The sequence below is a fragment of the Heloderma suspectum genome, chromosome 2 (assembly GCF_057233095.1).
Source record: "Heloderma suspectum isolate Gila_16-S chromosome 2, 16-S_ref, whole genome shotgun sequence".
NCBI classification, from domain to species: Eukaryota; Metazoa; Chordata; class Lepidosauria; order Squamata; family Helodermatidae; genus Heloderma; species Heloderma suspectum.
The window spans coordinates 283,396,349-283,414,530 of record NC_139459.1 but is presented as its reverse complement, the minus strand read 5'-3'; the positions used below and the strand labels follow the sequence as shown (position 1 = coordinate 283,414,530).

At 44.3% G+C, this 18,182-nt stretch overlaps 1 long non-coding RNA gene across 1 annotated transcript in view; it reads left to right on the top strand.

Moving 5' to 3' along the window:
• Window positions 1–17,934, top strand: part of LOC146354733 (uncharacterized) — a 71,916-nt gene extending 53,982 nt beyond the window's left edge. Inside the window, exon 5 of the long non-coding RNA XR_014788481.1 lies at window positions 16,653–17,934. This is a non-coding gene — a long non-coding RNA (uncharacterized LOC146354733). The remainder of the gene's footprint in view (window positions 1–16,652) is intronic.
• The last annotated feature ends 248 nt before the right edge of the window (window positions 17,935–18,182 follow it).

Sequence of the window (18,182 nt, the reverse complement as noted above, 5' to 3'; positions counted from 1 at the left end):
TGTGTGTAAAATGACATTGGAAATAAAATGGTACCTTCAGGCACCTCACAGCATAATTGTCAAGGGGCTGAGGTACAGCCATCTAATGCTACTGTCTGGCCCCTTCCCTGCAGATAGGAGGTGAACCACCGTACCCAATTTTCCATCAACAGAGCCAACCCAGGAGGATACCATGGTCAATGGTATCAAAAGCTGCTGATAGATCACATAAGAGTAACAGGGTTGCACTCCTTCTATCCCTCTCCCAATGAAGGTCTTTCATCAGGGCAACCAGGGCCAATTCTGTTCTATATCTAGGCTAGAATCCAGACTGGAATGGGTCTAGATAATCAGTAACCTCAAAGAATGTCTGCAGCTGGTTTGCTACCACCCTCTCAAGCACCTTGCCCAAAAAAAGGGTATTAGTGACCAGGCGATGGTTGTTATAAATCTCTGGATCCAGTGAAGGCTTTTTCAGAAGTGGTTGCATCACTCCTTCTTTAAGGGCAGCAGGCACCACTCCCTCACACAATGATGAATTTACCACTCCCTGGATTTGTCCTGTCAACCCTGCTCAGCTAGTTGAATCAGCCATGATGGGCAAGGGTCGAGAGGGCATGTGGTTCATCGAATGAAATCAGTAAATCTGTATTATTAGTTACATTTGTACTCCTATCCCCCCCCCCACACACACAAGAGGTCATGGCAATATACATTGGTCTATCCAGTGTTGTCCTCAGAACAACCCTATGAAGGAGGTTGCACTGAAAGACAGTGATTGGCCCAAGGTTTTGGAAATAGAAACTGCCTGTTCTACAGGTTTATGTAATCATGCACTGAGTAGAACATCAGCACATGTAGAAAATGGCCACTTTTGGAGGTCAGTATTATCCTCATTAAAGAAGGGTACTAGAATTTTTTTAAAAAAAAACTTTCAACACTAAGATGACATAAAGCACAGCTGTGAAATCACTGCACTTTGTGATTTTCTGAGTTCCATCAGCGTTTCCACTGGGCTTAATTGGATACTATTGATGCTACCATCTTCCCTATGGAGATGAGTCAGCAGTTGTTGTACTAAGTAGCACCATTAAAGTGGCTGAAGGCAGCTGAGCTAGGAAACCAAAGTTCGCCAGTCATCTCATATTGCATTGCCCTTATGGTGATCGCCCTTCCATGTACAGTGCATATCTGAAGGAGAAAGTGGATAAGGAAGAATGGGATTGTGCTCAGCAGGGAGAGAAATTACAGAGCAAAGCCATGAGGACGAGGGGCTTTCACTCTTTTGCCTCACATCTTGAGAGAAGGGGAGGCAAATTGCTTTCCTTCATGTCTGAAAGATCAGACATGAAGGAAAGCAATTGCCCAAGATTTAACAGTGACCATAAACTAGATGTTGACATTGTTTCTCCAAGAGTGAGAGAGGTGGAGGCAGGGGGAGAGATGAGGGGGACTCACTAATTTCAATGGGGCTTATTCCTGTTAAGTGAGCATGGGATTGCAACTCTAATCTTTACAAGCACCTTCTGGGGAAAAAGGAAAACAATTCGATGGACACAGGCATGCACACATCTTTGCTAGGAGTCCACTGCCAGCTTTCTCCAAGTTACATGGGGGGAGCAGCAGCTAGAAACTAAAAGTATCTGTGCAATGTGTTCATATTAAGTTTAATAGGATCCTGCTTTAAGATGCCCAGAGGTTGCTGCTAATGGTAGAATTGACTGCAGAGCTAGGATTCCTAAAGAGGCAGAAAATGTGGGAAGACACAATGACAGTAGTGAGTCCACCTTCCCTGCCCCCACCTCCCCAGCCTTGTGAAGAGGCTGCAGAGTAGTGCAAGAAGACAGCAGCAGGTTAAAGGTGCAGTGTTTGAGGAACTGGGGCATAGGGTTGCTAGGTTTAGAGTCTAGATGTGAGAGGAGAATTCTGCCAGTTGCGGCAGCTTTGTGACCTGATAATTCCAAGGAGACAATGAAGGCCAAGAAGCAGGTTGATGGGGTTAGGCAGCCAAACGTTTTGGATGCAGAACTATTAAGGGAAGAACAAAAGGGGGATCCCAGGGAAGGGAATATGGGGACTGGTGAAACTTTGATGGATCTTGAGAGGGATGGTAGAGTGGGAGAAAGTGTACATGATTTTCAGATGGGAAAAGGGCTTTACTTGAAAAGTGAAGCAGCAACAGAGGCTTTCCCTAATCCATTTTTTTTTTTAGTTTTTGCCACAGTAGCAGTGCTCCTCCAAACAGCCCGGCAGCCATGTCTTCCCCATATACCTCCCCAGAATGGTGCTATGTTGTGACATAATGTTGTTGGAGGAACAAAATCATGGTATCCATGTTTCCCCCTAAATGTTGGGTATGGGGAAGATAAGGCATCTGGAATAAAGCTTGTAATGACATAGCACTGTTCAGGGGAGACATTGTGGGAAAGACATGGCCACCTGGCCATTTAGAGGGATGCTGCCACTACTGCTGTAGAAAAAAGAAAAGAAGTAAAAAGTCTGCTATGCTTTTCAGGTAAAGCTTTCTTCCCCTCCAAAAATTTTGCACGTTTTCTTCTGGCCCCTCCAAAAATGGAAGAAAATCTCCCCCACCTTTTTGTGTGGCCTGCAAATGGGTCTATGAAACTGGGAGGGCATTTTTGGAAGAGAACTAATTCCAATCCTTGGTTCTAGCATCAGTTTTTCTGCTGAGGCAAGCACTTTGATTTATTCTTTCCTTCAAAGCTATTAGAGTTTTTGTGAAGCACTTTGAAAGGAAGATACTTTTTAAAGCGCTCTATCAATATAAAAGGAGAAAAAGAAAAGAGCCGGCAGCTGAGATACTTCAATTAAAATGTGGGAAGTACTGCATATCTGTGAGTTATGAAGAAATAATAATGAATTATCAGAGCAAAATCAATCATCACTCCGTACTACTTCCTAGGTGATTGACCAACATGCTTTCAACAAAGCAGGGAGAGTTTTTGATAAAGTGAGTAGCATTCATTCAATATATCCTTTATCTCTTAAACTGAGGTTTCACTCCGCAAGCTGCTTCTGTACACACTACCCTCTGAAGCTTCCAAAATATACATTTAACAAAATAAGTGCCCCACCATTTTTGCACATAACTGAATATTCTTCCCCTCCTATATGTCCAGAGTGAAATGGCCCTACATAGTAGAAAACCTAGCTTGATATTAATTGTACAGTTATAACAACTTATTTCTCTGATTTTTAAAATCAGTTTAATTGAATACAGTGGGTTGCTACCAGGCAATGCTTTCCGAGTAATCCAAAGAATAGTGGTATAGAAAAGATTTGGGAGAGAGTATAAATGCAATTGCTTAAGAGGTAAATACTAATCAAATTTTCCAAAAAGTGTGTGTGTGTGTCTGTGTGTGTGTATGTAGTTTATACTGGAAACAAAATTCAAAATATTATGCTATTTCTCGACAATTCTCAGCCCTTCCAGTTACTGCTAAACTTTTTTTTTGTTTATGTATAGTTATAAGCTGTTTTTCCATCAAAGATCTCCAGGGTTGTATACAATGTAAGATAAAACCACAAACAGTAAAATACAAAAATATTAACCAACACAGAGTTTAAAATCAGTAGAAACTAAGCAGCAGAAAAATAAAATCAATGGCAACTCAGTATAAAAACTGGCCAAAAAAACCCCCAGGGGCCCATCTACATGGAGACAGTTTCTGAGGCGATTCTGTTTAAATCCATTTTTTCATGAAATGGGGTTTGCTCCCCCCCATGGCAAATGTAGCCAGTAAAACAGTGTACACATTATTAAAACACCCCACTTTAATGGGGCAAGCAGCACCTGAAGCTGCATTAGTTGGGGGTTGGGTGGGCAGAGTCCCATGAGTAGAACTGAACGTCAATGACTGCGCAGGTGCGGGCAGCGAATGAGCGGAGACTTGCTCCCTCCCTCACCTCCCCCCCCTGCACTCAGTAAAGTGCAATGGAGGTTGTTACTTCTGAGTAGACAGGTGTAGTTGACACCTCTGCTCTGTGTCCATCCTTTCTTGGCAGGATTAGGAGTCATTTGGGGGCAATCATCTTTTAAAATCAGTGAGGTTTTGTGTACTTTGCACTTCCATAAGAGCAAGTTCTAAAATGACAGCCTTGTCTCTGCCCCTCCCCCTCTGCTCAGTGAAGTGCAATGGAGGATGGGTTACATCTGAATAGACATGTTAAGCCATCACCTCTCCTCCCTGTCCACCCTTTCTCCGTGGGAGTAAGGGTCACTTTTAGAACTCATTCACTGGTCTGTGGATTTAAAAAAGAGTGGGCAAAGGAATTCTCCCAACCCCTCTCTCTGCTCGTATTCGGTAAAGTGCAATTGAAGGCAACGAATTCCTTCCGAGTAGACATGTTTAGCTCACTCCTCCTATGTCCACCCTTTCATGACAGAACTTTCCCTTCCACCAATCAGGCTGCTCCCCACAGCCCTGTATTGTCCCTGCAGTGGGCATTGAACTCTTAGGTTAGAGGTGCCAAGGTAGTGATAAATCAGATTCAAAGGTTTACTTAGAATGAGACTTTACTGGGTAACTTACAGCATACAGACGTACCCAATGGTTGGATCAGACAGCTTCTCTGTACCCAGAGCCATCGGGTACAATGGGTTTTATACAATACATGTTAGCAATAAGGCAGCATAACAGCAGCAAGCGCCCCCTAGCGTTCACTCCCAGCTTAAACTAACAGCACTTGGATCTCAGCACAGCCACCTGTAGCTTTAAGGTAAACAACCTCTGCTTTTCAGGCACATGAGTGATAAGACACTCTCCTCATTAGCAAGGAATGTGCTGAGGCTGTTATCGGCCTTTTGACTCATCTGCACATGCTCAGAGGCTTACCAGCAAGGGAATTGCACTAATAATGAACTTAAGCAAAGCATTATGGATCTCTAGGCCCTTCTAATACTACAAATTACTTGGCTACGCTCCTGGGGCCAATACATTCCACCCTCAGATGATCAAAGGCCAATAGCAGTCTACTAATAGCTTGGTTCAGGCCTGTGGCTTTCATCCCCCCCCCCCCCCCGGCAGATTATCAGAGGGTGATTAAATCTTTGCGTCTTCTTACCCAGAGGGCCAGATCTTTTTTGCCCTGCCATTTGATCACCAGGGGGTTGACATCTACTTCAGTGTAGACGTTAAATGTGATAGCCATATAAACAAGCACACAAAGCTATAAAGCAGCCAATAACAGTCAGAATTATTGCAACTACTCACTCCCACCCCCCTGATCCCTTGAAACCAGTCTGAAATCGGGTCGAAGAGGGACACCTCTCTTTGGTGCTGTATTTTCTCACTTTGCACATACAAAGCCTTTACACTGTGATTTATCACACTTTGTTGATATATAACAGCCCAGAGGTGGGCTATTACTTCTTTCCTCTGTTTTGGAAGAGAAATCTCTCTCTCTCTCTCTGACCTGCTTGTCTTGCAGATCTTTCTCTTTTTTCTATGGATTTACAGTCAGGGCCAGAAATATTGGAACAAGGATAACTGTTTTGGCAGTTGGCCTCTGTACACCACCACATTGAAGTTGAAAGGAAACACACCCAGATGGGAGCGAAGTCAGGACTTTCAGCTGTAATTCAAGGGGTTTGACAAAAGTGGGGCACTAACCATTCAGGAAGGACAGCCAGTGGCATGCACACACACCCATTGTTGGTGGCTCATAAGTAATGGAACGAATGGCTGACAAGCAGCTGCATGGCCAGGTGTGGCCTGTGTCCTGGGCACCCCATGACCAATCAAGCAGATAAAAGGCTTGGAGGTGGTTCTGAGTGTTACATTAGCATTTGGTAGCTGTACACTGGAACTCCCAACATGAGGTCCAAAGAGGTGTCCATGCGAGTGAAGGAGGCCATCATTAGGCTGAGGAAACAAAATAAACCCATCAGAGAGATAGCAAAAACATTGGGAGTGGCCAACACAACAGTTTGGAACATCCTGAAAAAGAAGGAATTAACTGGCAAGCTCAGCAACAGCAAAAGGCCTGGAAGACCACGGAAGACAACGAAAGTGGATGACTGCAGAATGCTTCTCATGGTGAAGAGGAACCCTTTCACAACATCTAGCCAGGTCAAGAACGCTCTTGCGGAGGTGGGCATGTCATTGTCAACATCTACAGTCAAGAGACGGCTTTATGAATGTAAATACAGAGGCTTCACAACAAGGTGCAAACCACTGGTAATGCTCAAGAACCGAAAGGCCAGATTAGCCTTTGCCCACAAACACCTAAAAAAGCCTGCCCAGTTCTGGAATAAGATTCTTTGGACCAATGAAACCAAGATTACTGTACCAGAATGATGGGAAGAGAAAAGTATGGAGAAGGAAAGGAACAGCTCATGATCCAAAGCATACCACATCATCTGTCAAACATGGTGGAGGCAGTGTTATGGCATGGGCATGTATGGCTGCCAATGGAACTGGGTCACTGATGTTTATTGATGACCTGACTGCTGATAAACGCAGCAGGATGAATTCTGAAGAGTATAGAGCTATACTTTCTGCTCAGATTCAGCCGAATGCAGCCAAACTGATAGGATGCCGCTTCGTATGGCAGATGGATAATGACCCAAAACATACAGCAAAAGCTACCCAAGAGTTTCTCAAGGCAAAGAAGTGGGATGTTCTTCAATGGCCAAGTCAGTCACCTGATCTCAACCCAATAGAGCATGCTTTTCACTTACTGAAGACAAGACTGAAGGCAGAAAGACCCACAAACAAGCAGCAGCTGAAGGCAGCTGCAGTAAAGGCCTGGCAAAGCATCACAAGGGAGGAAACTCAGCATTGGGTCATGTCCATGGGTTCCAGACTTCAGGCAGTCATTGACTGCAAAGGATTTTCATACAGGTATTAAAGGCGATCCTCAAGTTTGAAATGATGGTTTGTTCCATTACTTATGAGCCACCAACGATGGGGGGGGGGGTGTATGCCCCTGGCTGTCCTTCCTGAATGGTTAGTGCCCCACTTTTGTCAAACCCCTTGAATTACAGCTGAAAGTCCTGACTTCACTCCCATCTGGGTGTATTTCCTTTCAACTTCAATGTGGTGGTGTACAGAGGCCAACTGCCAAAATAGTTATGCTTGTTCCAATATTTCTGGCCCTGACTGTATTTGCTTTTTGCATGTTAACTTTGAAGGCGCTGTCTTGGGTGTGCCTAACATCAAACCATTGGGAACCACACTCAGTATCATTCGGAGTTGCAACATGACAGTAAAAACGTTTACAAATATTACATAGTATTCAAAAAATCATAAAATACACACAACAATCTTTCCATTGAAATTTAACACCATGACCAGAAAACACTTCTTGCATGGTAAGGTATGATGGAACAGAGTCAGCAATCGTATTGCTCTGGGCCCATCAAGATCAAGGGAAGGGCATGCTCACACATAGGGATGTACGAATTACTTACCTGCCATTCTGGCTGGGGGGGGGGTCCGCAGGGGGAAGGCGATCCTCCCCTCCCCCCAGAATCCTTGCCAGCTGGCTTGGCAATCCTTGCCACAGTGATTCCGTGGAGCCGCTGGCCGGCTCCGAAGCCCCAGCGATACGGCCACCATTGCCATATAGCTGGCTGGACTGACAGACTGTGGACGCAAATGGTGTCTGGCGTAGTACACACCATTTGCATCCCTGCTCCTTGACGTGATAGGCTACATACATCTTTACATAGCCTATTGCATGAAGGAACAGGGACGCAAATACGCCATGTCTGTCAGTCCAGCCAGCGATATGGCAATGGCGGCTGTATCGCTGGGGCTTCAGAGCCAGCAGCAGGCAGGATCCAGCTGGCGAAGACTTCACGGGGAGGCGGAGGTAAGAGATCTGATCCTCCACGGACTTCGGGGGGCCGGATTCTATTGAATTGGGGTCTGTGGAGGATTTCTCCGCCATCCCTACTCACACATTCAGAGAGTTCTAGGCCACCATTTTTGCATCGGCAACCCCACGCTGCTTGAGTTCTAGCAGAGGGAAGTCCAAAAGTCATGGATCAAACTCAGCCTGTCGTACACTGAGCTGACTACAAGCACAAACACACAACCTACAGCAACGAGAGTTCAAGGCTATGACAAGCCTCACAGTACTTTCCATGGCAAGTCTTTAACAATTCAAAGTTCCAGTACATGTGCAGAGTGCCTCTCAAAAGTCCAAACGATGATGGATCCAAACAGAGGAGGCTTTGGGCAATAAAGATGAGATGTTTCCAGCAAAGGCTCTCTGTCTCTGCATCAGTTCAAAAGGGGGAAGGTGTGACTGTGCACCCCTTCTAGATCCCTCGACAGACAAGGGCCTTTACCCTTTCAGTAAGGCTTCGGTCTAAACAGAATGGCACGGTTCAGCTTTCCAGCTGTGACGCTTCAACCTGGGCAATCTCTCTGCAAATCTTACTCCACTTTTGTCAGGTTCTCACAGACATTTTCCAGCCTCCCTGCCCACCAAGGCTAGACACAGCGGCAGACAGGGAGTTGGATAACTCCCCCTGGCCCTGCTCTGAGAACACTGACAGAGATAAGCTCACACAGACTCTGACATTCTAAGAACTGAATAGGCTCAAACTCTTCTAGGCTCCTTTTAATCAAATCTTAGCTATAACTTAAAAGGCCTCACTGCATTACTGAAACTAGGCCTTGACATTATTTTCGCTCTCATAATACTTCTTCACTCTAAAAATGTACTCTTCTTCCCTCATACTTTCTCGGCTTAGTTGCTTGGAGATTGGTGAAGGGAAGCAACTGTCTAAACTAGGGAGCTTGCAGAAATATTGCCAGTGCTTCTGAGCTTTCAATGGGTCTACCTGGACATCTAACTCTAAGTTATTTCAAACAGATTAAAAACAACAAAACCATCTCTTTTGCAAGGAGGAAAGGAGAGATCGGCTATGCTCCTCCACCCTTCTGCAAAAGTAAACTTAAAGCTACAGGGCAGTTTTGTTTAACAGCAAGGAAACAACAATTGTACCTTTAAACACTTCTTAAACAAGGACTAAGGAAACTGAGGCTTGCTTGGGGTGGGGAACTCTTGGGGCCTATCTATCACTAGTTAGGCTAGCCAGGGATTCACAACATGACACCCCCCTCTCCTCTTCTCCCTCAACTTGCACACTGAAACCAAGTCCCGAACTCAGGATGTGGCAGGGAGATGGGGTTCGCCTTATACTTGCGTTCTTTACGCCTCCATCAATCTTCTTCGGGAGGCAGCAGCAGGGTGATTTGCAGGGCTTGAAAGTAAAGCTTCACAGTTTGTATTTGTAAATCCCAAACTCGACACACAACACAATGAGATACAGGGCAGTCAAATCTTTGCTTTGTCAGGGGTGACAAATGACTCAGGTCAGCTTTTTCTACTGGGGTCTTAAACAGGAAAACAGCCTTAATTTGCAACTGTAACATCACTGACAGCGTCAGCCAGCCGGCTACACAGGTCTCACTGTTTTTGAAGACAGCTACTCCAATATCTTTTCATCTCAATCAGGTTGGGTCTCCCAGCTTACACAATTTATTGCAGCTTGCAGGAGCATGGTAAGTAGCATGTTGGCTTGGCCAGGAACGTGCTGCCAGGTTTCTCAATCTTTTCAGCGCACACACTCAGGCAGTCCAACACTGGACACTCAAATCAGTGAGATTTCTTCATTGCAGGGAATCCCATGGCAAAAGCTTAATGGTTACACTCTTCAGAAATCATATAGCTGATGGTCAGTAGCTACAGGCTCTGTGTAATTCTAGAACAGTTCAAAGCTAAACACTGTTTCCTTGACAGAGATTTTCAACATGGTCTTTCTGCTTCATTCTGCCTTAGGGCCATCCTCTGACGCACTTTCTGCTCTAAGAGGGGTCTAGCCTGTTCCCTGGGTGCACTGATTCTTCACCTTTACTCCTTTCCGCGTCTTTATCTTCTGGGTCTTCAGCTGCAGTTTCCACTTCTTAGGGATTTCATCCCAATCAGGTGAGGTGATGATGTTGCACATCCCAGCACTCTTTGGGCAATTCTTCCAGCCTCGGCCTATCAGCCTAACGGCTACTTCTTTGGCTTCACACTCCCATGCCTTGTTAGAGGCCAGGCTGTCCTGCAACATTCTCTGATTAACAGCCTCAGATCTTGCTCTTTTCTCAGCTCGGCCTTGAGCTTTTCTGTTGTCTCCTCTCTCCATTCTGAATCCTTCTGCCCGACAGCTCCTAAAGCTGTCAGCAATAACCATGCTACGAGTCCTGCACGCTGCTTCTCTTTAGCTGACCACTTTTCCAGCTGCAGAGATTCTAACGCAGTTTCCAGGCCCACTGGTGTGCAGTCCTCTTCGACCTCTGGCCATGCAATCGGGCCACACAGGACTGCCAACTTTGCGGCTGGACCCCACAGCTCCAACTGTGGCCAGCCTGGGAGTCGGTTTAACATGCCGACCCTGTAATCCTCCTTCCCTTTGAAACTGAACATAGCAGTATTCTTGGCACCCTGTTTGTTGCGCCAACTGTATTTCCCCTGCAGTGGGCGTTGAACTCTTAGGTTAGCGGTGCCAAGATAGTAATAAATCAGATTCAAAGGTTTACTTACAAGGAGACTTTATTGGGTAACTTACAGCGTACAGATGTACCCAATGGTTGGATCAGACAGCTTCTCTGAACCTAGAGCCATCGGGTACAATGGGTTTTATACAATACATGTTAGCAATAAGGCAGCATAACAGCAGCAAGCGCCCCCTAGCGTTCACTCCCAACATAATTTAACAGCACTTGGATCTCAGCACAGCCGCCTGTAGCTTTAAGGTAAACAACCTCTGCTTCTCAGGCACATGAGTGATAAGACACTCTCCTCATTAGCAAGGAATGTGCTGGGGCTGTTATCGGCCTTTTGACCCATCTGCACATGCTCAGAGGCTTACCAGCAAGGGAGCTGCACTAATAATGAACTCAAATTGGGCGGGATAGCTAATACTTTGGAAGACAGAAACAAAATTCAAAGTGATCTGGATAGACTGGTGTGTTGGGCAGAAAACAACAGAATGACATTTAACAGGGATAAATGCCAAGTTCTGCACCTAGGAAAAAGAAACCAAAGGCACAATTACAAGATGGGGGATACGTGGCTCAACAACACTACAAGAGAGAAGGATCTTGGAATTGTTGTCGATCACAAGCTGAATATGAGCCAACAATGTGATGTGGCTGCAAAAAAGGCCAATGCTGTTTTGGGCTGCATTAATAGAAGCATAGCTTCCAAATCCTGGGAAGTACTAGTTCCCCTCTACTCAGCACTGGTTAGGCCTCATCTGGAGTACTGTATCCAGTTCTGGGCACCACACTTTAAGAAGGATGCAGAAAACGAGAGGGTTCAGAGGAGGGCAACAAAGATGATCAGGGGACTGGAAACAAAGCCCTATGGGGAGAGACTGAAAGAACTGGGCACGTTTAGCCTTGAGAAGAGAAGACTGAGGGGAGATATGATAGCGCTCTTCAAGTACTTGAAAGGTTGTCACAGAGAGGAAGGCCAGGATCTCTTCTCGATCCCCCCAGAGTGCAGGACACGGAATAATGGGCTCAAGTGACAGGAAGCCAGATTCCGGCTGAACATCAGGAAAAACTTCCTGACTGTTAGAGCAATACAACAATGGAACCAATGACCTAGGGAGGTAGTGGGCTCTCCCACACTGGAGGCCTTCAAGATGAGGCTGGACAGCCATCTGTCAGGGATGCTCTGACTTGGATTCCTGCATTGAGCAGGGGGTTGGACTCGATGGCCTTGTAGGCCCCTTCCAACCCTACTATTCTATGATTCTAAGCAAGGCATTATGGATCTCTAGGCCCCTCTAACACTACAAATGACTTGGCTATGCTCCTGGGGCCAATACAAGCCCACACCAAAAGCAGTTGAGGTCACACAGATTCCCAAACTGCATTGAAGCCACCATGATGAGAAAATCCATCACAAAACAAGTTTGCAATAAAGTGGTTTTTAAAGCATGAAAATCTGTGCTTGCTATGGAGAGGGGAGTGAGTCATGTGCCATGGTCATCTTGGGGGTGCGGCAGAACCAGAGTAAATGCCTGGTGTAGATGGGGTCCAGGAGAAAGGTATTCCAACCAAAAGCTTCAACAAAACAAGATTGTTTTACCCAAGCTTGGGGATGCCTGTAAAGTGGGCCCAGATAGGTGTTCTAGGAAGGAGCACCAGTGCCTAATCATGGCTATTGATAAGACCCTGTTCCATGTCTCCCCCAGAAGTACCTCTGATGGTTGTATGACAGAGAGCAGGACATCCACCTACAATTTCACTGGGCAAGCAGACCTTTAACTAACCTGGCTCCAAACCATATAGGGCTTTAAAAATAATAACCAACTTTGGGGTAGGGCTTGGAAACAAAACAGTGAGAGGTAGGCAGACAAATTAAATGTCAGATGCTTGCTTCTGTTCCAGCTGGACTGCCTCTTCTCCAGCCACAGGCCAAGTAACACCAACTGCCCTGTGGGGAGGCTAGTAGTGACCGACCAGGAAAAAGATCTTGGGGTTGTGGTGGACAGCTCAATGAAGATGGCAACCCAGTGTACAGCTGCTGTAAAAAAGGCAAACTCCATGTTAGGCATAATTAGAAAAGGGATTGAGAATAAAACTGCCAACATCATACTGCCCCTATACAAGGCTATGGTGAGACCACACTTGGAATACTGTGTCCAGTTCTGGTCACCACACCTAAAAAAAGATATTGCAGAGCTGGAAAAGGTGTAAAGGGCAACTAAAATGCTCAAGGGGATGGAGCATCTCCCCTATGAGAGAAGGTTACAACAGCTGGGATTGTTTAACCTGGAGAAGACATGACAGTAGACAGTAAGGGGAGACATGACAGAGGTGTACAAAATTATGCATGGCGTGGAGAATGTGGATAGGTAGACATTTTCCTCCCTCTCTCAAAATACTAGAACCCGGATCATCCTATGAAGCTGATTGGTGGGAGATTCAGGACAGATAAAAGGAAGTACTTCTTCACCCAGCGCATAGTTGGACTGTGGAATTCACTGCCACAGGAAGTGGTGATGGCCACCAGTTCGGATGGTTTTAAAAGTGGATTAGACAAATTCCTGGAGGAACAGGCTATCAATGGCTACTAGTTTTTGAAGGCTATGTGCTACCTCCAGTACCAGAGGCAGTGAGCCTATGTACACCAGTTGCTGGGGAACATGGGTGGGAGGGTGCTGTTGTGCTCATGCCCTGCTTGTGGGTCCCTGGGTGACAGCTGGTTGGCCACTGTGTGAACAGAATGTTGGACTAGATGGACCCTTGGTCTGATCCAGCATGGCTCTTCTTATGTTCTTATGTTCTTAACCGCACCAGCTGTCTCTCCAAGCTCACAAACATGACCTCAGAGAGGACAGAAAGGGTGGGTTCTGTGGGTGGCGTGGGGAGGGGACTTGGGAAGTGGGGATACGAGCTATACCCAGCCTCCTTCCCTCCCCCTCTGCAAAAAATGCCCATCTAATAAAAATGCAGAGTGGGAGAAGCATAAAGGCTGAGTTCAGAGGCTGACAGGCACCCAGATAGGATTGCATCCTTACACACACACACATGATAAAGATGGCACCCTGGGCAAGCATGATCCAGGGTCACAGACCCTCAAATACGTATCTAGAAAAATACAAGTGGGAACCCATAGAAAAGGAGTTCAATCTCACTCCAAGCAGTAGACCCTCAGCAAGGCTTCCAGGGGACTGGAGAAGTTCATTTCTGTGAGCTGGCTGACATCCACAGATACTTTGGATATGATCCCTAGTGGTGTAACTAGGAAAGCCAATGAAGACCTACCTTGTAACTTTACTTACCTCAGTCTGTTTCTTGGAGAAGGGATGGTAGATGGTGGCTTCTAAGTTCCCCTCCCTGGGAATCGCATGACAAAGCCAGGTAATCTAATCATTCCAAAACCTGAAAGACTTATCCGCGTCACAGTACCAGATGAAACAAGCTGAGACATGTGTAAGTAATTTGAGAATATTCTTTTTAAATATTTTTATCATATTTATGAAGGGAAGTCTGTGAAAAATACATAAGATATACACTATATCAATGTATATCATTATAACTGATCATATTTTATCAATACAAGACAGCAAGAGAGCTTTCCATTTATCGAAGTGGGTCGTGAAATATATAGGTGATGGTGAAGCCGGCATCAAATGTGCAAGTTCTGCATTGTGGGATCTTACTTTGCTGACTTGCATCCATGTACGCCTGATTTGTCATATACAAAATCATCCCACAGTTTTTAGTGGGTAGAACTGAAACATACTTGCTGAACTAAATCCAGAATTTGACTAATCCCTCTAAAGCTCAGTTCTGAAATTGCTCTGTTTACAATCTATTTACAAATACATTGAACAAATGTATTTTAAAAAATTGTACTCCTATATCTAAGAATTTCAGCTGGTATGTTACTACCAAACATTTATGCATGTATAAAGGTAATGGCTACGTTTCAGAGAAAAGCAAAACAAGTATCAATGTTTAGAACTTCTTTGCCCAAGGGGATTTGTAATAATTATTTATAAGTAATTAATTTTCATTTAAAGCTCTCAGGATGGTTGATGCTGAGTAAGGCAGAACTATACTATGTCTAACAGAGCTGTTACAAAGAAGCATCAAGACATGGATATTAGGTGTACATGAGTAAACCAGTATTTCCTTTCTTGAAAGGATCCTTCTTCTTGAAGATTAATTATTGAGATTGTTTTTGGAATAAATGTTACCACACATTAATGGTTCTTGACTACTTCAAATCTTTTGCTTCATTAACTTAATATACCATTAGCATAAGATTTACAGCTTCCCTTAAATAAATTAAAAACTATCCATATACTCATAAAATTTATTGTGTGTTTTATTAGCAACACCTCTAAAAAAAATCTGTAACATGTGTCTGACATTAGCAATCTGAGAGAATGCAGAAGCACTAAGTACAGTGAGCAATTTATTTCTTAACTGACCTAACTGTGATAAATGCTAGCCTGAAAATAATTGGTGTTCTTTCCCCTTGTGCTGGTGGGCTGCACTCTTGACACCAGAACAGATTCTTAAGTATGTTTAGGCTGGATATTGACTCACCTGTCATTCATGTGCCATTTAGGGGTATGGTTCACAACATACACATTTCATCACTTCATGACTGCATGACTGATAGAATATAACAAATAGAATTTTCGTATCGCCTCAAAAGCAATGGAGTAAATCTACACTTCAAGGTGACTTGCAACTGTAAAGGTTAGAAATATCACAGGAATTAATCAGAGCCTGGCTTGAATATGAACCTCAGGGGTTCGGAATGCCTCCCTCAAAATGGGAGGTTAAGTCTTCCAATTCCTAAACATCCTCTCCCTGTTTGGATCAAAATGCAAGCACTCTGAGAGCATGCCCTGCATCCCTGCCTGTCTCCACAGGCCTTCTGCTCCCATAAAACAATCCCTGCCACCCCTATCCCCCCCCCAAACACTTCCCTTTTCCTTACCTAATTTTGGTGGGTGCATAGCAGCAGCAGTGACAGAAGAAGGGAAGGAGGGCTTTTCCCTCCACCACCACCTTCCCCTTCATTGTCCCATCTAGGTGATAGTGTTCTATGGAAGTGGAAGTTCTACAAGGGGCTTATTACGGGGACTACTCCCTGTGTCTTCATTCATATGTGTATGTAAACTTGCATCTATACATATATATGCAAAGGACACCAAAGTACTAGGATCTTTTGTAGAGGCAGGGCATACACATGGTAAAATATGCTAGACTACAGTAGGGAAATTAGCTCACTGACAAAGATTAACAGTGAACAACACAAGTTTTATTTTACCACAAATATTTACAGAATTAGAAATTTAATGGTATGCCTGCCCTGCAATACTGAACTGATAAACTATTTCTAATAACAGTAATAGGGCGAGACAAAATGGAGGCAGGGAATTATGGTTCAACAAAGAAAGAGTGGGGAGGGAGGGAAATGATAAGATGGTCTTTGGGAGGCCTAAGCACAACATGGGCCCTCAAGTTTCAGTGGCACAGAGTGGGCTATGCAAGGAGCAGAATGAATAGATTCAGAGTGATACTAGAAGGAGGAAGAAATAAAGTCAGAGTGCGTCTATTTACCTGTTTTAGAGGAAGGGAACACAAAGAACTTCTGGGTTAGTTGTGGTTATTCAGAAACTCACAGAAGGGACAGCCTACCTTGGCTTTTACCTAATGTTGCACCACACAGTGGGGTAATCACCTCAGACCATAATATGTTGTAGTATTCAGTCCCATGCAGAGAAGGATGATAAAAATGATGGTGGGGGTCAAATGAAAGGCTAAGGCGTTACTAGGCACCCATGAGTTCCACACAGTGCAGAATGCAGTTTAAAAAGAGTATTTGGAATGGAGAATGGTATAGTAAAGCCTCTCCTAGGTTCCTGGGTATACCAAGGAAAATAACAATAACCAGTATGAAGGGACACCACACGTTCCCAAACACATAGTGATACTCGTCATGTACCAGAAGTATTTTGAGTCAGATGTTCGTTTTCACACTTATTGGAGCAAACACCTGTCAGACTCTGGTGTGCCTGCAGTGCTATGTGAAGTGGTTTTTTAGAACCAGCTCACAATTTTGTATAGGTTTTTACCTTTTTCTCACAACTTTTCTCTACTATCCAGTGGAAATCCATCTTGTAGTTGGCATAAGCAAGCGTCGGGAAGTTGCACGGAAATGAGCCTTTGTTCAGTGTTGGCAGCAGACCTGTCTAGTAGGAAATGAAGGGACTGATTTGCAGGAAGAGGGGAAGAGAAGCATCCATCCTTCACTGGAATAAGATGATCTTGTATTATGCAAATTTAGAAGAATAAATATGACGGATTGCAGCTTGGGTATGCAATGTTTTTCCACTTCAGAAATTGCAATTTGTTATGTATGCGCACACTGATGTCATCACAGCCGAATTCCTTAGATGGCTCCGCAAGGGAACCAGAAAACACAATGAGCATGAAGAAAAAGGCTGCTGAACCCTATCATTGCCAATATCTCACAAGCAAGATGAAGTAATCCTTGTAGCCATGGGCTGCATTCCTGCATACAGTTAGGCTGCTTAAATCCAAAGTGAACTATAAGGACCAACTTAGATGTGACATTTGTCACATAGTTTGCCCTTGCATGGTAGAATTTTCTTTAATAAATAGCTGGCATGGAGGGGCTGAACTGGATCAAGCCCATAGTGTGGCAAGGGGAGGGCTTTAACCCTTTGCCCAACTGGAATTGGGATCCACTGTGCCTGCTATTCTCAATAGCAGGAATGCTCCCACTGGCACTAATAAGAGCTTTCCTCCTGCTGAGAACAGCATTGGCACCAACTGGAGCGTTTCTCCCATTGTGAATAACAGTTGCAAGGCCCCTGATTGCCATTGGACCTGCCATGGAGACAAAGGGTTAAAGACCCCTCACCCACACCATGGTCCCAAGCCAACTCTGTCACACACACACACACACACACACTCACCAGCTATTGGTTAAAATAAAAATGTACCACATAAGGGCAACTATGTCAAACACATCACATCTAGTTTGGTCCTGAGTCCACAGATTCACTGTGCAGGATTGCAACCTTAGTTATCACAGTTCTCTACTGTCAGCTTAAGATGGATACTTGTATGTGATTAACTGTGTAGACCTACACCCATCATTCCATTAATTTTTTCAGTTATGTGTTTAAAGTATTTGAGGTTTCAATAATTTGGTCTCTTTTACTTAGGATTATATTTATGTTCCTAGAAATGTATTTAGATTTATAACCAGCCATCCACAGAAGCTCAGGGTTGATATAATGACCTTATAAAACAAGAACCAATTGATATTCATAAATATTGATTATAAAACAAAGAGATTTAGAAGAGTAAATATGTACATGAAGCCTATTACTTTATATCAATAAAACAATCACTTGATTATCCCTGACCATTTAACGCTTGCTCAAATAAAAAGGTTTTACATCTCTTCTGCAAGATGATTTCTGGAAGAAATCTCCTGAAGAAATTACCCACCTAGTGAATTAAAATTCAATAAGTCCAGGTCAGGAAGATGAAAAGTAATTTAAAAGCTGCTGGATTCGCATTTAGACTGACAGTTCAAATATTGTTGTGGTAGAGGTTGGTCATTATGTGATATTGTCTGATAAGCCTGGTACATGTGGGAAG